General features: G+C 34.9%; 2 non-coding genes across 2 annotated transcripts; both read left to right on the top strand.

Moving 5' to 3' along the window:
• The first annotated feature begins 4,629 nt into the window (after window positions 1–4,629).
• LOC143245671 (U2 spliceosomal RNA) lies at window positions 4,630–4,821 on the top strand. The gene has a single exon (XR_013025654.1). It is a non-coding gene; the product is annotated as a U2 spliceosomal RNA (small nuclear RNA).
• Window positions 4,822–12,311: 7,490 nt separating this feature from the next.
• LOC143245706 (U2 spliceosomal RNA) lies at window positions 12,312–12,499 on the top strand. Its single transcript, XR_013025684.1, has one exon. It is a non-coding gene; the product is annotated as a U2 spliceosomal RNA (small nuclear RNA).
• Window positions 12,500–23,429: the final 10,930 nt, after the last annotated feature.

Here is a 23,429-nt window from a genome sequence, read left to right as displayed (position 1 = left end):
AAGTCAGAGCAATATTGAGCAACAGGCAACACATTACAAAGAGTAATCTGAATGATGGAAACTACCGAAGAGATTAGTCTGAGAGGAATGTAGGCGTATAGATGAAGGCTCCTCCAATCCTAACTGAACACATCCATCCCCAAAGCTGGGGTTTGGGGGATGAAGGTAGTTTGGCATTCCAGTAAGTGGGAAATGCATCTACATGTGGAGATCATGGGTGAGAACACACTCATTGAAATACCTGAGGGTGAAGTGGCCTTAGCACTGCATAGGTATAGATTAGTTAGGACAAGACAAGCAGTTAGCTACTGGATTCATACTTCTGACAACAAGACATTCTAAGGTGGTTAACTTTTAATTCTTGGTCCAGTACAGGAGGCCATGTGTCTGAAAACACAGAGACCAGGGCCTAGTTCCTTCTTGGTTAGTAATATATATCTTACAAGAGTGCAATTGTCAAAATGGACAATAAAGACTCACTTCTGGAAGATCAGGAGAAAATGGGACACAGCCCAACAAGCAGAAGAAAGTTCGAGTAGGTTGATATTGAATATAGTTACCACAACTGACCATTGCCATAAAATCTCCCTGGATTCATGGGAAGCTCTCCAACCAATTAATAAAGCATTGGGATGGGGCAGAGAAATGGGAGGTCGACCCGTCCCCAAGATGGAGGATGATCAAAGGAATCTTGGATCTTGGGAAAAGTTTTACTGGTCAGTAAGCGTCCATTGAAGGGAATGCATGTGTGCTCAACCTAAGTTAATGAGAGATTCCACGATAGCACAGGTTCCAACAAACAGAATCTCTTGTGCAGTGAGAAGAAATGAATGTAGTGCCTTTGTGACCGAACACTCTATATCCTTTGGCCAAAATCAATGAGGATGAGCCTGACTCACATGTGAATTGAAGATAACCCCAAATAACAATATATTGTATAGGGGTTAGAAGGGAGTTCTTCAATCTCGTAAAAAAATCTCACCCAAGCAGTTTTCCGAAAATGTAATCAGGTGTGAGAGATTTATGAATCCAAATACCCAATGATTGAAGACGCTGAGCAAGCCACTCCACATAAGTAGCTGAAGCCAGACCAAATGGCTGGAGAAACAGGCGTGATCCTAGAGTTACGGGATTTTGAAAATAAGTGTGTCACATCGAACTTTGTCCTAGAGTCCCGGGTAAAAATCCCACAGAAAGGAAAGATAGAACTCCATAGTGAACAAGGTTATCTCCAGAAAGATATTCAAATGGGATATATCTATGATGGGTCTCCAATCTTTCATCTTTTGGGGACAAACAGACAAGAGTATAATTCTGCATGAGTGAGCATAATCATTTTGATAGCTCCTTTTCATAGAAGGTCCTGAAGTGACTCAACAAGACGACTGGACAAGGCAAGATCTTGAGGATGAGCGAATGAAACAAGGGAAAAGGATAAGAAGGGAGGGGACCTTAATTTACGGCATAGACCCTCTGACAAATCTCGTAGAATCCACAGATTCTTCGTAAAGACATACCAAATGGTTGAACACTGTTGCAACTTGGCCCCACCTGCCTTCGAAAGTACATCACATCTCTCATACTGCTAAGCCTTTGGGGAATGGGAAAAGTGGGGGTAAGGATGGGAATGCCTGGATTGGAGGAAAAGGATTGGGTGAAGAAGAAGGGGGATGGATCACTGAAAATTGTGAAAGTTGGATGAGAAAAGCTGGCCGAGACAAATGATATATCAGAGAGGACAAGGAAGAATGTAGCCTTGTCACGTCAACTCCAGATTCCAGAGACTCAGGACAATCCCCTAAAATGTGTTCATATTAGAAATGGTGTCGAAGAAGACAGAGGGACGTGCACTCCTCAATTAATGCGTCTCTTCCAAGCAAGTCCCAACGAAATAATATCCAGATACTGAGGAATAAGACAGATGCTGTGAAGCAGTCTAAAGTCAACTTCGAGAAGGTCTAGAGCTCATCAGAAAATTATATGGATGACTGGCAAAAGGCTTGATATAACTGTAATGAGGAAATAAGACACAAAAGGGTGGTCGGGGCAAGACGAATCCTCGAAACTGAGATTGATTAAAGTAGAATCAAAGCCCCTAGATTTGAGCCCCATAGGGGTAGGACAGGATCCAGATGATTGGAATCCAAGAGGGTTCGATGCTTGCTGGTAAGCCAAATAATATTGGCACATGAGCCAGAGGAGACAGGGCACACTAACATCCGAGATCAGTTGATCAGCAAAACATTGAGCATGAACCTAGATGTTGGTTCTTCACCCAACAAAGTGAGAGAGGAATCAAGGACTGAGGATGAAACATTTAAATATACTTGATCAATAAGCTTTATGAATTGTGAGGTTAGCAAATGCGAGCATCATGTGACTGACCCAAAAAGGTTGTGGCCAGGAAAGAGGAGTCTAAATTATTTTCACTGTGAATAGTATAGGTGTATTAGAATAAATGGTAGAGGGTAGTCATATGATATTCACACGCTCTGCAATGGTATAGAAAGAACGGGATGTAGTAAACTAGTGCACTATTAGAAAAAATTGTTTAGCAACGCTTAGAGGGCAAATAAAGGTAAAGATAACTGGGTGAAAGGAGGTATTATTGATTTGAAAAATAAAGGTTTTCAGTGCTCAAGCTATTGAATTCTGGTGGTGATGTCAGTTAAATTTATTTCAGTATCTTAAGAGCTGTTTCAAAATAAACATATGCTGATGAAGATTAGAAAGGATTTAAAGGAGATTTTATGCTCTTTCTCTTAAAGGTGACCAATAAAGAAAGTCACTTTTCATTGTGAGCCGGTATTTGTTGCTAATGCCGATATGATTTCGGGAAGTGATTGCAACTGTGCACTTCATTTTAATAGCGACAGAATTAATTGATACACTTTCTAATTTTGAACTGTGTGATACCTGGTCTTTTTATGTTAATTTAATATGTTTTTATTATCCGACAACCTCCTTTTGGAAGGGTTATCATCTTGAGCAGGAATGGCGTTCAGCTTCATTCACGGACAGGATTTTGTAAGATTTGTTGAAGACATGATGAAACTCTCTATACATTGACTAACTGATTAAAATTTAGACCAAAACTAATTAGTTTCTTGGTACTGCTCAAGAGAAGCCGTATTGACATTTTGCTTAAGCAGCATATCGAAAACGGTGAAAAATGTAGTAAGCTTTTCTTGATAGATACTGGAAAAGATTCTTCGGTAATTTGCTTCATTACAACGGCTACAAGAATCTGTCAGCATATCTCTTGAACAGAGATTTACCACTGGATATTTGTTATCATATCTTAACAACAATCTCACTATTCATGGAATTTTGTTATCAGTTAATGATATAGTTTCATTTAAGTATACTAGTCATACAGGATTTGGTTATGTTGAGTTTAGTGTCAGTTATCTGGAGTGAGGGTTTTATTTTTATGTTTTTGTTACCGCTTTATGCCTAATGTTATAAAAGAATATTTTCGTCGATTGACTTTTCCTTTTTGGCCTGGAATTATTTAACTACCGTTGTTAGTGTATTGTACTGCAAAACGCCGACATCAACTCGGAAAAACGCGTTATTTTAACACATGCTGTTGGTACAATTCGTGAAGAAGCTTGTCACGAACAAATTGGCTACGGACGGATCGGCTGATTATCGTAAGTAACAGTTCGAGATTGTTTTCCTCGGCAATTTTTATTACGAAAGCTGTAGGTAATGGTGGTATTATTTCTAAGGGTCAAATCTATGTTTTATCTCATGTTGTGAGTATATTAAGTGGGTTCACGTTTGGTAACCTCCTTATCAAGTGTTTTATCGGGTTTTCTTAGCGATAAATTTCATTATGAAACAAACAGCAGGTATTCCACTTGTTTTAAAATATTGTAGTAAAACAATTGAAATGTACATATAAATGTTCATTACCTGTTGTATCCAGAACTTTTAATAATTAAAGTCATACATGCTGGTTCAATTACTTTAGAACAAAAGTGAGAAGTCAAATTATTCTCTATTCTGTTATGAGAATAAAATATGTGCTATTGTCATTTCCAAAATCGCTACTATAAGCTCTTTAGAGCTGAACCCTCATTCACAAAATTTAGATCTATATTTCAACTATGTATTCAACGTGTATTTATAACCCAAGAGAGGTATACCTTTATTTAGTAACGCTGCACAGACCAACTATTTATAGCAAACATTAGTTAAGCTGTTTAACTTGTACAGTTATTAAGCGCCAGTTTTGTCATTAAAGTATGGCAGCAGTAAAATAAACGTTTTAGAACTATGATCAAGGATTAGATGCAAAATGAAAAACGATTTTCGCTAAATATTTGCTGTTTACAATGTCTTTCTCCGCTAGGTGACAGACTGTTCAAGTAGACTCAACTGTATGAAAAGTTGGAAATGAGAGTCATTGTTCATATTTACTAAGATGTGTTTCATTATTTAGTTTCTGTTTCTTAGGAACAAAAAAAGACAAATGTGTGAAAATTATCTTTGTTCTAAATCCTAAAGGATCTACACGATGGATAGCCTTTGTATGGTTGACGTGCAAGTAAACTATATTTACGCCATTGCAATAGAAGAGGTAAAAGCTGTACATAAGTATTTGTCGAAGGCACAAGTAGTATCGCTTCTCGGCCTTTTGGCTAAGATCAAAGTGTAGTATCTGTTCTTATCAGCTTAATATCTGATACGGTTCCCATTGGGGACCATGATATTAAACTTATTTTTGTAAGGCGGCGGGGTGCTTGGAGCTTGCTCCACTCCTGCCACGGGTTGGCCCAGTATTGCAGTACTTCTGGGATCGGCCCACTCCCTGTATGATTCTAAAAATAGAGTATTATGAAGTTTGAAGTAAAAGTGTACAATAATAACATGCCACATGTTGTTACGAAGTGGTTTCTTTTATTCCTTTGTATTACGATATGGTTTTGAAAAATAATACACCAAACACAAGAGTTGAACAGATTTATTGTCATTTTAGAGAACGACAAAATATGTTTGTATCGATTTTTGTTTCTTTGACGAACAAACTGTTTCTGTTAATTCGTAACTACGTATTGATACAAGAATTATTTATTCCACAACTACAAGAAGTTCCGGGCTTGTTACAATGAGTTAGTTATCTTCAAAACATTTCCACAGAATTATATTGGTAGGGGAGGAACCTATCAAGTGCTCGTTTGTACTGTTTAATCTTGTCATCTCTGAGGCTTTTGAAAACAAAATTCCATTATTACAAACCAAAAGACCCTGAATAAGTAAAACATCACATTCGTGATGCTGTGCTATCCAACCCTGCTGCTTTCTTGGAAAATGTTTTATCAGAATTTCAGTACAAAATTTATTAAATACTGTAAAACAAACCTATAGCCAGTAAATGAAATAAACGAATCAACAAAAATTTCAAAGTATATTTAAGATAATCTATTCTGTGTCTGATTTGAAAATTTAACATTTATATGAAATCACTGAGAACATATTTGAAATTTACTAAAGATACATTTCTACTGCAAAAATAATGTTGCTTGCTGCAATTTTTCTCTCCAGCAAATTGCTTTGATATGCAAAATCTATATTTTAATTATAGATGAAATGGGTGTAAGAAAACATGTAAGTGTAGTGAGATGTAATATCTTCACTGTGTTGATTTGCAGAAATTATCATATGTTAAGATTGAAACTGTGGCACTTGTTTCTGATGACTTTCACATTTTCTTGGTGAAAGAAGTGAGTGCCAATGTTTATTGTTTTTCTGCTGTAACAACAACAAATACAAAACTTGTGTTATATTGGATATATGTTAGAGCTCATTAAAATCATACTTAACACATCAGAAAACTTTAAAAGGTGGATATATTAAATAGTAGTTTTCACAGATTGATAGAAGAAAAAGGCTTACGCCAAGAAAATAAATTGCAATCAATACACATTCAAAGGCAGAAGCAAGAGGTGAAAGTAAATTTTGCAGCACAAACTAAATGTAGGAAGTGCCACAGAATTATGTTACAAACATTTGAATGTACCTAATTTTAAGTGAAGTGAACCAACAGTTAAATATATAAAACAAAATTTGATAGACTCTGTGATTTGTTAAATAAACTTAAGAAACCCATTGGTTTCAAATAACAAGTTCCAGTATCTCATTTTGTTAAACCTTTAGAAGTAGGGGTAGAAAATGTTATTTTTCACGAAATATCACCAAGCAAACAACGTATTCATGTCGACATAAGACACCAAACCTGTACAGCAGACTTATGAAACATAATTGCCATCACCATCATTATTCTTCAAGTATTTTAGAACGTATCAATTAAGCTGGGATTGCTTGGAACTTTTTTTTTTTTTTCTGCTCTTAACTCATGTGGCAGTTGCAATAAGAAAGTTACTTTTTAGCAGCTATGACTGCACATTAAGTATTGCTGATGGACCATGAAATAAAACCACACTGCTCAGAACAAAACCTCAGTTTTGCATGTTACTATAGTTCACCTGGACTGTGTAGTCATTTATGTGTTCACAGATACTTATTATTTTGTAATCCAGTGAAATAATGGTGTGTTTGTAACTTGTTTCAGCTTTCTTCCTTACATTTTGTAAAAGTAGGGTATTTCATGATGTCAAGAGGAACCATATGGAAACTTATAGAGTTTTAGAAAAATTATAGAAAAATATTTAGAATTCTAGACCAATACCCATGGTTTGTCTCGTGTTATATTGGTTGACAGCAGCTTCTGTCACATTAGTGTGTGGTCAGCTTTTGTTAAATGAACTGGGTTGTGGATGTTTACATTTAACACAAATTGTAATGGTACAACATTTGTGGTTCTGTCGCACCACACGTGACTGTTGAGTTTGTCCAGAACCATCATTACTTCAGCAGTATAACTCAGTGTAATTTTAAAACTAGGTTGTCTTCAGGATGTCACATGAATTTATGATAAAATTGTTAAGAATGGATACTCGCCATAGACGATTGACATAGCTATTACATTTAGGAACTCTTCTCCAAGTAAGTCATAGTACAGTATTTTGATGGCTGATATATCTGTATCAAGTGTGCTCGTAGTTAAAAGAAGTGAGTCAGTGTTCAGCATGTCAGTTCTCCGTTACTTATGCATTGTGACACTCTTCTGATTCGAAAATGATGTAACCACGTGTGACTCACGCTTTTATCTTTCGTTTGTATCTAACTCACCCCATATTAAATTGTGAAGTTAACATTACATATATGTTTCAGATGTGCATTAAATTTGTGCAGTTTATCAATGATTATTTTAAACTAATGATTCTCTTCCTCCAACACTTTCTTCATGATATTCTACTTTCAGAAAAGTATTTTTAATTATCATAACAATAATTATTACACTTCCTTTGTATTAAAATTTTTTGAACATTATAGTTTCATGAGTATGCCCATAATGCACATTTGGCTATATATATTTAAATCATTCTAAAATATAGGAAGTCATAAATACATATATGGTTGTAAGAAAAAAAGTCACAATTCTAAAATTTATGCTTATAATTTAGCAAGTTCACAAAGTTAGATTGTTGAAGAAATCCTGTCATCCTAGTGATGATTGACCTTGTATATGCCTCTTTCCATATAGATAGATATCATACTGTTATTGTAATAAGTCGCTTTAAATTATTTTATGTTCTATTACTTTAAGTTGTGATTTGGCATTAAACAGTTTTTGACATTTTTTTCTCTGACAAAACTGTAATTCTTTGACTTTATTTCTGGTCGACACATCTATTTGAAATTCATAATTTACTTTCCTTATCCAACTAAACTTTCACCATTATGTTTGAATAACCCTTAGTACTTTAATGAATGAAAGTGTAAAGTGAACAACCAGTAATGTTGAAATTGCATATAATATAGAAACTACAGCACTAGTCAGAAGTGTAAGTCCACTTATGTTTTATGCTTCATTTCAGAAAGTCAATAAAATAGATTTTCTGTGATTTTATTTTTATTTATCCATCCTTGCAACAAAAAAGTTGAAGTTTCTAAAATAATTTTGGTACTGTTTCGTTGGCCCTCATCTAAATATTATGATTGTCTCACAACGTTTAGGGATAAATGTCACAAAGTTCTCCAGAATTTTATCTGTAGTTGTACTAGCTTCAACATTAGAGAGTGGTTTTATTTCTCTAACCAATAGGACTTCACCCATTAAAAACAACTGAGATCTGGACCTTTGGAGGCACAATGTAATTACTTTTGTTCCAGGTACTTCATGATACATTTAATGTTTCTGATTCAAGCAGTGTGTTTTGGGTCACTGTGTTGCTAAGATTCAGTGTTTTGGCCAATGAAATGGAGAGACATAGAGGGCATTGGTGTTGGAGTGCTATTCCTTCATCAAAGTTTCTTCAGTTTTTATTGATTCTTAAAGTACACAAATAAACAGCTTCAAAACTGTCACTGAGCCTCTGCCAGGTTTAATGTCATGATTTTATTTATCCATGCATTGAATTTCTCACAAAGAACTTTTAGGATGTTCACAAAATTTATTCTGGAGATCTACACAAAGCTCCAAAAGAGCTATCTGTGCTAGATAATATTTGACATGACAGAAAGAGAGCTCCAAATGGCTATCTATGTTAGCTAGTATTTAAGTTGACAGTATGAGAGCTCCACAAGAGCTACCTGTGCTTGCAAATATTTAACTTGATGGAAAGACAACTTCACAAAGGCTATCTGTGCTAGCTAATATGTAATTTGACAGAAAGGCAGCTAATGTGTGGCACCCACTGCCAACTCTGAGTCTACTCGAATCAGGAAGTGTGACATGACTCTCACTCTCACTACACATGCATGGTCCACAAATGTGGATCACGTTCTGTAGCCATCGGGATGAGAAGCACGGGATCCTCAGATCACATTCAAATTTGCAAGCTACAGTTGTAAGGAACTAACAAAAAATGTTCATCTTACTTTCTACTATTTTTGTTGCCTTTGTGTATCATCGATTTTAGAAGTTATGAAAACTGATATCGGTACAGACTAACAGTGTATATTTGCTAATATTATTGCCAAACATAGAATCACTGTATGAAAATTTCCTGTTCTATGATATCTTGTTTGAATTAACTTTGGTTAAAAACTATTGACCAGTTTCTGCATTTGCCATAATTGTTCTGACAAAATTTTGCCTTTTTTTTAACATGTGATTTACCCGAGAAGACTTGCATAAAATGTTTCTTATCTTTGTAAATTTTAATATATAGCTCAATATTTGCAAAAGCTTCTCAATATTGATCAGGCACAAAAAATACTTTGTTCACTGTTTTAACCTAGCTGTATTAACCACTAACCTTTACTGAATTGAAATATTAGTTTACTTCATATATATAACACGGCATAGAAGGGACCTCTTCAGTTTCTTAAGAAACCCCACCCAAGCAATTTTTCGAAAATTTAATCAGGTGTGAGATATTTATGAATTCAAATTACCTGTCGATCCTGTTCCTGCTAAATTGAATTTTCCTCTTACAATACCACCCCTTCCTTCTGTGCCATTCAAGAATGTTCCTTTTCTGACCAGCTCTAAATGTTTTTGCTTTTCCAGAAGATACTTCATGTGCCAATTCTTCCAGCAAAGTTTTGCCAGTTCAAGATCTACTTGTTTTTTCAGGTTATGCTACTTACTGTTGCCCCTTCTCAATCAGTCGTTGAGTTATCACCAGTGTTTTCTTACTTATTAGGTGTCTGTTAATCTAATAGTAGGGAGGATTCACAACTACTTTTTGCCACTCGCCTCACTAAACCATATTTACCCATCAAGTTTCTTCCTCTCCCACCTGGACTATATTGGGAATATCAGCCTATAGTTATGGACACTGGAAATCAGGATAGGGCATGTAGAATAGAACAGGTACATTCCAGTTCGATTACAAGAGTAAATGTTAAACAGCAACGTTTTTAATTACGTATTTTTTCTCCATTTCTACATCATTGGGTTTAGCTGTCTAACTCTTAATGTTTTGGGCTTTCATAAAGTTTCTAAAGTTTCATGTCTCTTCCTTATTTAACAGATTCAATGTTGATGTTTTCTTGCAAGAGACAGATTTCTTTAATACATATTATCATTTTCGTTTTGTTACTAAATTTAATGTTAAATCATTTTGGTCTTTTGGCAAATCACAGTTGTGGTGTTGGAATTATTTTAATCCTCACTTCCATGTATTATCTTAACATCTAATAAAGATGCTGAAGGACGAGTCACAACTGACGTCTTTATTTATGGGAGAAAACTTCGTCTTGTTAATGTTGATGTGCGATACAAACAGTCCCTCCATCAGGTTTAGTTCTTTCAGTTGGACTGCTGTCTGATTACAGTGTCAGATATCATCCTGGGGGTGGTGATTTCAATTGTGTTTTGGACCCTGTATTAGATGATATGGGTATGATCCTTTAATGGGTGTAAAAGAGGCGAAGCTCGTTGACACCATACTTCTAGATTTTACATTTCGTGATGTATGATGGTGGTTTTATGGATCCAAGTTTTCTTTTACATGGGTTGGTCAAGGGGTATCTTGCAGACTCTATCATTTTTACGTAACTTACGACCTTCTGAAGTTTCTTTCACAAGGAAAGGTTTATGCAGTAGGAACGTTCGGCAACATGTTTCAGATGAGAGTCTTTGCCAACCACTAAGAGTGGATAAGTATCCCTTGTGTGGATACTAAATGTAGGGCTTTGAGCTTGGCTTTGAACATACAGATTTAAATTTATCCAGTCATTCTGAAACTTTTGCTGCAATACATTCTGGGTACTGCTTTTAGGTATTATGGTCATCGTATTTCCTTACTAGTACCTATGTGTTATATTCGTCCACACTGGTGTAAACAACAAGTCTGATTTGTCAGAGACCTTGCCAAAGGTCAAGACTTTTTGTTAGAAGGTTTTACTCGGTCACTATATGCCAAGCTACTTCTGGCAGTTGCACGTCGGGTAGCCCACACGATATCACATGTTCCATGGACTAAACTGTGGGAGAATATTAACCTTCCAGTTCTTGAATGTGATCTGAAGTATTGATATTGGTGTATTGCACAGTATATTTTACCTGTCCGAGAAACTTTGTATCTCTATCAGATGTGTCGGAGAAAAGCATGCCCATTGTGTCCAGCATGTGTGGAATCTGTTATACAACCTTTTGTTTTCTGCTCCATGTCGCGTAACTCATTGGCTTTTGTTGCAAAATTGTTCCATGTCTCTCACATTGCTCCCTATACCGTTTTATATCACTACCCCGTTCAAGTGTCTAGAGTTAACGATTCCTTTTTTTAATTATATAAACCTCTCCAAATATTACGTGTGGCTCAACCGGAACAAAACTTTGTTTTTTTTTTAAACTCTCGTGACACTTGCCACCATTGTACGTCAGGTTAAATATCGTCTTCTCTTATGGTTGGAAGCTGATTTTATGTGTTTGAATTGGGCATCTTTTCGGGAAATGTGGAAACGAACTCGCAACCCATTACTTTGTATTCAAAGTGAACGCATTAAAGATTTAATTTCCATTTTTGAATAAAATTCAGTAATTCTTCCTCGTGAATGAATTAACTTCAATTTTGTATTCCCGTACAACTGATTTGGTTGTATCCTGTTCTTTTTATATTTTCTTGTAAATATGTACATTAAATTACCTGTGATATGTGGTACTACGGATTACTACCTTTATTTCATGCCTTTCTCTTTTTTCAATGAGTGATTACTCCTTGTCATGTATTAATTTATAGTTCTACTGGTTAGTAGATTACTTTCACTTGTAATTCTTTTGTTTATACATTTTGTAAGTAAAACAAAATATGTTTTGCTCACGTAACTTAATTCCAGTAGTATGGACTAGTACTTTTTAGTTTGGACTACATTTGGTCAATTTGATTTTGCTTCATTGTTTTCTTGTGTTTCTTTCTTTTGTAATCTGGACCAGTACTTCTAGTTCATTTTTATTTCCTTGTTTTCGTTACTGTATTATTTCTAGTTTTTGTTAACATTGCAAATAAATCATTTCAAGAAGTATCTGTTGTTATTGCCACTTTTTAATTTTTAGTTCTATGGCTTGATAGTAATTTTTTATCCATTTTGCAACAAAAGTCAAAAGTATTTATGTAACTTCATTCTGGTATTATGGACTAGTAATGTTTTCGTTTGTAATCCATTTCGTACATTTGTTTTTGTTTCATTGTTAATTTCCTTGTGTAATTTTGTGTAATCTGGATTAGTACTTCAAGTTCATTTGTATTTCATTCTTTTAGACGTTTCATCATTTGTAGTTTATATTTCTTCTTTTTAATTGTAAATAAATAATTTCAAAAAGTATCTATTCTTATCAGTTTAATATCTGATATTGTTCCATTTGGGGACCATGATATTACATTTATTTTTGTAAGGCGGCAGGGTGCTTCGAGCTTGCTCCACTTCTGCCACGGGTTGGCAGGAGTATTGCAGTACTTCTGGGATCGACCCACTCCATTTTAAAAAACTAAAGAAAAGTAAAGTAGTGCATTGAATATTTATGAGAATCAAACGTTACCACGTGTTCCATCCATGTGTTTAATATGATTTATTTGCAACAGTTAGGATATAATTAATGTTCTTAGATAATTGTCACTTACTGCAATATCTGTAAGCTGGAACATTACTTTTTCGTTTTTTACCTCAACTGTGGAGTTACAATGCTATAAACCTGTTTTTCATAGCCGTGGTGGCACATGCATATATATCCCTTGCTGCTTAATTCCAAATAAAAAAGATATAATATTTCACATATCAATGGAATTCATGCATTTTCAAATTTCATACAGGTTACCACTGAAACTATCGGAAGTGTTTAGAAATGGTTTGTACGCTTTTAGAAAGTGAAGTCGTATCTCAAAACAGCCTGCAGTTAGTGTTCTGAATATTTGAAGTTTTTGTTTTGTTTTTATTTAACATGTCAAAATGTTAGTCTCAGAAATAATACCTCGTGCTTGTCCAAAAATATATTTTCATCGTGACAATGTTATAATCATTAAACTATACGTTTTAGATGGGTCAAAACTGGATGTGACAAAATTTATGTGGATGTTTGAATCTCTTTTTTCACTTAATTGCACGAAATTCTTAATGGTTGAAATCTTTCTTGATAAAGTTCGCTATAAAACGTAGTTCCCCCGTGGCATAGTGTGAAGACTGGGTTATGTTGCAGTGCTAAAACTTTGAGATCTAATTCCAATCTGTGGATTCAGCAGACAGTCCAACCTAACTTTTCTATAAAACGAACAAAGTAAATTAATATATTACACATGGGCCTAGTGAAACAAATTTACAAAAAACAATTTAGTATATTTGAAATTATGTAATGATAGGAAACTGAATTGCAAAGCATATCTTTCATTGTTATTAGGTCCAAAGCTACACAACAGGCTGTCTGTGCTGTTCCCACCACACTTGGTAAAATGCAGATGTTAATGTTATGAGACTTTCAAGTTATCCACAAGAGCCACATTTGTTTTCACTCTGCAGTTTTACTCCATCAAGGCCAACAGTTTTGTAAGATGCACTTGCCCTACCTCATTCCTCTGTTGTTTGAGAGTGTAAATGGAGCATTAACGTGAACCAGAATTTACATAGAAGGCTTTAAATGTGTTACAGAAAGTGGAAAGAAAATGGAAAAGTGCTTGTAAATTTACCTGTACTTTAATGGTAGATGATAGTAAGGTAAGAAAAGATGCATGTACAGTTAGATAGAAGGAAGTTTCTTCAGTGACCGAGAAGGTGCAAACGGACGAAACAAATCTGACACTAATGTATTACATTTATGGTTCTTTTTCTAAACAGTACCTTATCATTAACATTAGAGAACAAACTTGATAAGAAGACACACACATGTGAGACTAGTTTATCTTTCCTGTGGTATAAAAGCTTGTACTAAAAGAAAAACTGACAGTTCTGTGTACAGAAAACGAGATAATATGTCATTCAATAGATGAAAACCTTGGCTTTGTTCTGGTTATATATACTCTTCAAAAAAAGAAACGCAAAAGGCAAAATTTGAGACATATTGTTAACAAGTTTATTTCGGGTAGTTCTGTATGACATATGTGAAACTTTGCACATTTACTGCTGAACATCCAAAGTCTGCAAAGGCGAAGTCCACGCTCACTAGTTGACGTTTAACGTCACTCAATGTCAATAACGAGTATGCCCGCCCGTGAGCATCAATAACTGCTTGGCATCTCCTGCTCATGGAAGCGATGAGATGAGGAATCACATCCTATGGAATGGCTGTCTACTCAGCCTGCAAAGCTGCTGCAAGCTGAGGTAGAGTCTGCAGTTGAGGTTGTCGCCGTCGCAGACGTCGGTCCAACTCGTCCCAAAGATGTTCGATGGGATTTAAATCCGGTCATCTGGAGGGCCAGGGAAGAACGTTGAAGTTGTGGTGTCTCAAGAAGACAGTGGTGAGTCGGGCTGTGTGAGGACGGGCGTTGTCATGTTGAAAAACGTCGTTGACGTTTACCATGATGGGTTGCACGTGGGGCCTAAGAATCTCGTCGACGGTTGCGTACGGTCTGATCGGAAATCCTACGCAGCCCTGGTATGGTTGAGACAGTAGACGTCGCAGTGGTGGTCCTATCCCGAAGGTGACGTAACCGGATGTAGCGATCCTGTGCGGGCGTGATCACACGAGGTCTGCCAGATCGTGGAAGGTCAGGAGTTGATCCATGTTGTTGGTGACGATTCCATAGCCTTGTGATGGTGCTTGGGTGGACATTCGCAGCTCTGGCAACATCTGATCGAGATTCGCCTGCTTCCAAGCGACCAATGGCGTGGCTGCGTTGTGCTTCAGTCAGTCTTGGCGTAACTGTATTGGGTGTCGGTGGCTTAACACTGGGCTATGGAAACCGAGAACCCGTCACTTTTATAGGGATTTTGCACATGTTGCACTTGCAGAACATGCAGATCTCTCAAACAAATTTATTGGACACGAATGCGTTTTGGCGAAAAATCCCATGTTTTCCTCCGTTTTCAATGTGCACAACTTTTATTGTCATTTTGGTCTGACAATCAGTGCCTTAACACGTGTAACATCACATACTCTGAGCTTGTAACGTTATTACATATATTTCTTTTTAAAATAACAAAAATATCCCTTTTGCGTTTCTTTTTTTGAAGAGTATATAATAGGGTATTAAACATAAGAGAACTATTAACAAATCCTGAAAGCATAGGTGTGGCAAGAGGGGTCTGATTTTCTATTTCATGGATCTGTAACCAAAGAGAATTATCGAAGTATTGGAAAATTATGGTTTCTTTGAGCAATGACAATATTATAATGAGCAATTTATGTTAACTTTTACGTTGAGTGAAGGGATTAGTAAATAAATGAATTAGAGAAGATAAGAAAAAATGTGAAAATATCAGTTTTCATATTATGGGAAATTCCTGTGTCTTTTAAATAATGCCTTATGAGTTCAAGAACTTAAAAGTTGTATATTATTAAACTATGGATTATTATCAATGTTTGTGCTTTATGTGGTGTGTTCCTCAAGTACTTTCAGAAATTACTATTCAGGCTCCAATTTAGGAGTAAGTTGCGCATGCCTTCTATAGAGCTTGAATACTGTTATAATGACTGGTGTTTTGGGATGGGTTCTTTGTGATTATTTGGTAAAAACAATATGCTATTCTTAGTGTCACTTTTAACGTCGGCAAAGTGACTACGTACAATTAATTTTACAACTTTAAAGGCAACTTGTCCTTACATTTTAATTTTTATGATCTATGTCACAAATATCTCAGTAATTAAAAATTTTAACAGTTTTGATATACAAAAGAAATGCGTATAAACAGAGAATAAAAGGTAAACATTTGATGAAACAGAAAAAAAATAAATTCAAAATAATCATAAAAATTATAAAATACTAACTAACTTAAGTACCAAACAAAACTCTAGAAATAAGAAATTAATTCATAATCTGCTTCTAAGAATACACAGGAAAACAAAAATTAATTATACTTTTCATAGATATTTGTGTTAAACCTCTTTGAACACATTTCTTTATTCGGTCGTTAGAAGGCCTAGATGTTGATCAACAAGTGTATAACAGTATCTTAACCACATTATATTCGCCATACTTACTGTCTTCAATTCCTTTTTCTAAACACAGAGGTCACCAGACCATTTAGAACACAAAAAAGAGAGTAGTGACTGAAACACTATTTATGTAGGCCAGCAGTCACAACAACTGTTGTTGTTTGAATGCCTTTGCTAAGTATAAAAAGTATGATTACAATTAATATTATTGTCTAAGCCTTTTTTCTGTGTATCGTGATTTAAACCGCTTTACGGAGAAGTTCGAAACGTTGCAAATAACAATAGATTTTGTTACAAACGAATGCTTTACCAGTTTTGAACAATTTTTCTTCATTATTTTCCCAAGTTTTGCTCATTTTTTTCTATATGATTATAATTAATCAGGGTAACAGTGAGTGCTCATGCGCAATCTCCCCATTTTACAGTAATGGTGTGTTCGCTTTTAAACTTTATGAATTTGTTTCATGTTACTTTTTATTGGTATTCTGTAAAAAGTCAGAAAGCATTTGAACTGGTCTGATAACGATGCTGGCATTTGGACAATTGTGAGTTGTTTAACTAAATACATGAAAAATAGCACCATTAATTGTTTTCCGTTAATGTCATATATTAGTTCAATTTTTTGTAAAGGTTCGTCTTCCTAATATAAATCCTGCACAATCTTTTGTTAAAGATTGCTGAATAAATTCAAATTAAATATTCTACATGCCAGCAAATAAATAGGCTACATTGTCAAGAAAAAATGTGCTTCTAATTTTACCGTGTAGACAAAAACAGTTACAAATTTGACTTCCTACGTTTCTTACGTACTAGCTTTGGGTTTTTAAGAGACGTGAATAGGTTTTCGTAATATTACTATTGGTGTTATTTTGTTTTGCGTATACTATACATAAGCTTACCATAATTTCCAAGCCTCAAACTGGTACAGTCTTCAATTTTTATTATAGGTACTGGCACTGGTATAATAAAGAAGTGCTTTCATAACCTAACTCCCCTTAAGCTTTAATGCTGCCACAAGAAAAGGAATATTGATAGTTTATATATCTAACATTTATTTAAATTCAGCAAGGCAAGGAACTCACTGTAACTCAAGTCAATATTGAGTTTACAATGTAAAAGTCCTTTTACTGTTGATGCATTCATTAGACCTCTTTTTGAGATCAAATGCAATTTATCATTGAAAATACTCTTTCAACAGGGACAGAAGTGCCTGGTAAACAAAAAATGTACTCCATAACTTGCCTGAGATTACATAGAGAAATACTTTGATCTTTGAAGTGGTTGGAAAGTTCTACCCATTTTTCTTCACTTTCCACTCGTCATATTTTGATGACCAGAAGGATTTAGGAAGAACAACTTCATCAAACAGATCATCAACATTGACTGCAGCATATCCAAACGTTTCATTATTTTTTCAGCAGCTGCTTCTATATGAGGCCACACGAAAACAGTTTTTTATTCAAACAAAGTATTCCCCACCACCAAAACTGTTTCCCCAAAACTCCATAAGACAAGCAACAGTCATAGAAACTGGTAAATTCCTACCTAATCAAGTCTACTTAGCATCCTCCCTCTTCCTCTAGCACTTTTTTTTTTTCCACGAAGGAGAATAAACTTATTATCTCGTCTCTTTTTCATGTTGGTTTTCAACTTATTAAGTTCTGCAACAATGTTACTTACAGTTGCTTTTGTTTTCTCTATGGCTAAAATCACTTTGTTGAACAAACTTAGTTGTCCATGAACATAAATACTTTTCTCCACATTTACTCTCAAAAACTGTTTTTATCAATAATGGGTACTGTTCTAGTGAACAAAAATATGGCTTCAGTCCTTCATAAGCCTGGAGAATTCTCTCAATAGCTGGTAACAAAGACGGAAATTGCGTATTTCCATATTAGAAAACCTTCTTGTACTCAGTTTCTACAAATTCGCAGAATTCTTTTAGATGTGTAACATGCACAGTGTAAATGTACAAGTACTTGTAACTTTTGACCACCAAGCTTTCCACTTCAATTGGGAGGACATCAACTGCAGTTTGGAGACAGTTATATACAATATGAGCACCACAACCAACACCCACAATATTTCTGCAAAGTACCTTCTTCAATCGACTATATACATCGTTTTTTTCCTTTCTCTTTACACCTCCAAAATTTGTATTTCAGTTGTTACCAAAATAAGCAACCTTTTTTTTGATGAATTATGTTTTTTGCAAAGTGGACATCAAGCAATTAGTCAAAATTTCTGATGTAACTCCAGGAACCGACTGAAAGTCTAAACGTTTTACTTTCATTCCTTCTGCTGGCAAAAAAATATTGCACCATGACAGGCATAATTTTGGCATATTTTTGGTTTGAAGCATCTGTTGTAAGTGAAACGAATTGGACTTCCATTAAGTCTCTCTTCAATTCTTCTGCTGCTAAAGGAACAATTGCATTCAAAATAATGCCTCATTCTTCGTTCTGGCAGAACTGAACTTTGGTTCAAATAACTTTGCTATCAGTTTGGAAGAGCAATCAGCTGTTTTAAAGCTTATGTTATGGACAGCACTGTGATAAACAAAAGTTACTTCTTTGACAGCTATTAACAAGTCACTCTCTTCAGGCACAATTTTTTTAAGAACAGATCAGCTACTGAAAGACTAGCTGCACGTTCAGTACTTTTTAAATGGTCTTTCATGTCTGAGCGGCCACCATGTGAAACAGAGAACTCAGATGAACACTGCAAACATTTGATTCTGTCCTCCTTGCCACAAATGTTTTTCAACAATGGATATTCCTTTCGTAAATTCTGTTGAATATGCACTTTCTTTTACTAGCTTTGGACATTATGACTAGGATTAATTTCTAAAATATAAGAACGAAAATAATTCAGCATATACCGTATAACTAATATAATAAATACTGTAATAAATAAAGCACAAACACTTGCTTAAAGAAAACTTTGCATTAGCTGCCGCATGTGCAGCTGCCGTTACGTGAGTTCCCCAAATGCAGCCCACTGATGAATCATCATGCCTGCAGAAGTACTGTATCAACTGTCTGTGAATTTCGTCTGATGCAATGCCTTTGAAAATTTGCACGTTACAGTACTATGGTTCTCTCTACCCCTCAACCAATAAAATGAAAACTTAAATATTTTTTGTCAACACCAAGTCAAGACTCTATGCAGACTTAACATTTTCCGTTTATCCATTTTGGAGTTTTTACCTTTTTATCAAAAATCGGGATATTCCGAGACAATTCAGTGTCAACCAGAATGTCTTTTATTGAAGGTTTCAATATTACTCCAAAATTATATAACACCTCTGACTTAGGTAAGTTGGAACTGTGATAATGTAATGACTTAGTTCTGTTATTACAGTGAGTCAGTGAACTTTATTAAATTTTCGTAAATTTTATATTATCTTCATTAATACTCAAGTGTAAAAACTCCATTATTTATGCTATATAGTAAGAATAATACTAACGTAATTATAATAAGCATGGTCTTCGGACCGGTAAAACCAGGTGGTTAGGGCGCTCGACTCGCATCCGAGGTTCGTGGGTTCGAAGCCCCGTCATATCAAACGTGCTGCTCCTTGCAGCCGTGGTGGAGTTACAATGTAAAGATCAATCACATTTCTCGTTGTTAAAGGAGTAACCCTCAAAGTTTTGCGTTAAATTCAAAAACAAACAATCGAATGATGATTTTTAGAAATGTAATCACGTTGATGGATGGTGTTTTATGCGAATCTTATAGAAAGTCTCTTTATAAAGTTATTTCATGTAAACTATATGTAAACTATTTTTACAGCGAGGTTACAAAACTTAAAAGTTTATCACGATATTGAAAAACGTTTGCTTTAATATTAACGATACTTATTGTTTCAAATAAATTCCCTATTCATTAGATTATACAACATCAAATTCAGTGTTCTGTATGTCAGATGAAGTGTAATAGTGTTTGGTTTCATAACATGATATAAACTGAATTTTCCTCAAGAAGCTGTCGTTGACCAACATACTAATGAAAAAAGGTTAGTAAGAGTTCTTATCTGAGTAGGAAGTGTAACAATAAAAATCCTAACTTAATTATACCATAGGTTTATGAAAGTTAATTTAACCTTGGTAATCCCTAAATATTCTAGTTTGTGTTATTTCTAAATAAGCGTTATCGAGCTGTCAAGTTATTAGAGAAAGTTATTCCTCAGATAAATTTGAAGAAAACAGCCCAGATTCGAAAACTTGGGCACATAAAGAAATGACAGCATTGTCCAAAATGATTACACTTTCAAGAAGTTAGATTATGTATAGATCTTGGCACGTTATATTTAAATTACAACAAACACATGAGTAGAAAATGTATTTCCTAATGTACTATCAAATTTTGAGAAATTCATAAATGTACATTTAGCTTATTGTTGGTATTTAAAGTGTATTAATAGATAGTATCTTTAATGACTGTTAGGTTCAGACATACAAAACCTGTTTTTCATTGTCAAGAGTTAAAGTATAGTGAACACAACAGTTTATTTGGACTGTAAACATATTAGATTTGTAAAATATGAATTAAAGATATGCATTATTTTGTTGTGATCAAACTATATACCTACAGAACCTACATGTTCTCACACCCATGGCCACCTGTAAAATTGGGCTCCAGGAAATCTCGTGCTCTTAGTTCCTGTGAATGTACATCTGACCAACAACCTTCAGCTGTGTTGCAATCAGTAGCTCTTGCTGGGTCAAAGATGCATGCACACTAAATAGCTCTAACTTAGTCTCATTGACTGTTTGCTAAAGCAACAAAGACCATTTTCAGTGTACAGTTGAGTGGGGATAGAAACTTGTTGAAACCTACACAGTAGGGTTGATTTTTAATTTTGTTAACCTGGTCTTAACCATTAGTCTTTTCCAACACTTTTATTGTTTTCCTCAGGGGCTTTCTTTATTTACAAAATATATGCCAACTTTGGCATGAACTGTGTCTACACTCAGTATTTTCATCCCTTACAATTATATTTTGTAATGTAGCATCAGAATAACGATTCAGTTAAACCAAATATTTCAGTTTTAATATTTCAACCTGCATGACTGAAAATATTACTACTGCAGCTAAATAAAACACTGGATACATCATGTGCATAAATACTGTTTGCAATATCCAAGTCATTACTAATGAAAAACATGTTCTACTGAGTTTCACTTGCTCTTGATTACTCTTAATTAAGAAACAATTTTGCACTAGGTGTATGAGAAGCATTAGGTATCAGCAAGTCAGAACCACCATGCAAACTGTACTTGAAAAAAACCGAGATGAAACCTTTTCTCTCTCCCTCTCTTTAGCTAACTACAGTGAATCTTTTCATTATTAATGTATATTCCATGTTGAATTCACAAACCTGATAAATATTTTAATGCTGAAATCTGAACAACTAACAAACATGAAGTTAACTGCTATGAATATAACAGTTAACTTCATATCTGTCAATTTTCAATGTTGAACTCAAGCTACTTTGTTACAAACTTTTATTTTACGGTTTTCTTCTTGTCTTTCTCAGTAATATAATTTTTTGTGTGTGGTTACTTTATTTGTTTTAATTCACTTAAAACACAGGTACGACTCCATGTAATGTTAAGAATGCATGCATGTTACCACGTCTTTATTTACATACTTGTTACTATAGGCGTACATTGACACTACACTTCTTTAATATGCTAGTAGTTTTACAGATCACCTCTGCTTCTACATTTGTGTTTTTAGACAAAGTTGCTCTTCATAGCAACAGTAGCAATGTTTAGAGCTGACAAGCAATACATTTTTATTCCAGGCTTCAAGAAATAATCACTGCTAAAAATTCTGATGAATTGAAACTTTGATGAAAAGTCTCTAACATGATTAAAAACTTGTGTTGTTATTGCTGTACTCCAATACACTCTCCGAATGCTTCCACATGTCTTGCATCTGCTGAAGCTCATGTATTAGGAAATTAACATGTTAGAGGATCATGTGTGGACGAATACAACTGAATCAAAGTTTTGTGCAACTGACACACAGCACAACCAGAACCAGTCTCCACAATGAAACATCTGCATACATGCTGTTTAACCATAACACTTTTTCTGCATTAATGTGCTTTTGGGTGAACTAGTATAGGTACACCATCTCTAACCTCCTTAACCATTCTACATCTACATACTCTTGGAAGCACTGTGGAATTTCATTTTACAGTGACAGGTCCTATACATGTCTACAAGAAGCAAGACTTCTTGTTTGAACATCATAAGGTTTAGAAAACACTTAATCCCTACTCTTATTGCTTATCCTTGTCACTTCAATCTGGGTTCATATATTTTGCAAGCATCCTGTTGGTGGCCTGCATTACCCACTCTGCCAAACTAACTACTGTTGATAAGGTGAGGTTTGAGTCTTTATCAACTCCAACATTTCACACAGCTCAGCAAACAGTTGAAATTGGCTGTTTGGTCTGTATGAATTTCATCCAACACTTAAAAATTGTGTTATCAGTCTGTATACTTACTGCTGTCCCATCAGAAAAACTTTGGTTTCTGATGATAAAGAGGTGTTAAATAAAAAATGGAGTACCCCTTCAAATGCAATGCCATCCTTAAAAAAAAGGGGTACAAAACCTTTAGTTCTTGTTTTCACTACAGATGATGACCCTGAAGAGCCTCACATGAGTTTAGAGTGAAGAAGCCTTAGGCTAAAATTGGAACTAGAAACAGGTATAATGACTGAATTATGGAACATTATCACAAATGGACATTCATCCAGGAATTACAAGGTCCATTACCCAAATACAAGGAAAAGATTAAAGAACTATCAAAATATGAGACACATAAGGTCAAAAGATCAAAGAAAAGGAAGAGAAATAAGCTAGGGGATAATGGGGGCATTGAAGATTATGATTTTGCAAAATCTACCTAATATAAAGTTCAAACTTTCTTAACAATAACTGACAGATGAATACGTCATTTGCAACTTTAGGTTTCCATAAAACTTAAGAGGTTGATGCCTATGGAGGACCTTGGCACTTTCACCAAAATGATTATTAGTATATATCTCTAAAGACTTGAAAAGTTGCAAAGAGGAAAAATTTGTTCAATTTGTCACCCTCTGCAAAGCAGGGTTCAATGAAAAACCGTCAGAATCCAAGAAACAAAGTATGCTGAGAATGATATACAACCAATCTCTGAAATCAGTTTTACCAAATGTCCTTAAAATCTTAAGGACGTACCTGTACCTTATGTAAAGCAATTGCTTGGGACAAAGATTCTCTACACTAAAAAGGATACACATTTCAATCAACAATGTTTTAAAGCAG

This window comes from Tachypleus tridentatus, chromosome 2, assembly GCF_004210375.1.
Source record: "Tachypleus tridentatus isolate NWPU-2018 chromosome 2, ASM421037v1, whole genome shotgun sequence".
NCBI lineage: Eukaryota > Metazoa > Arthropoda > Merostomata > Xiphosura > Limulidae > Tachypleus > Tachypleus tridentatus.
The sequence above is the reverse complement of the archived record's forward strand: the minus strand, read 5'-3'. Positions and strand labels throughout refer to the sequence as shown.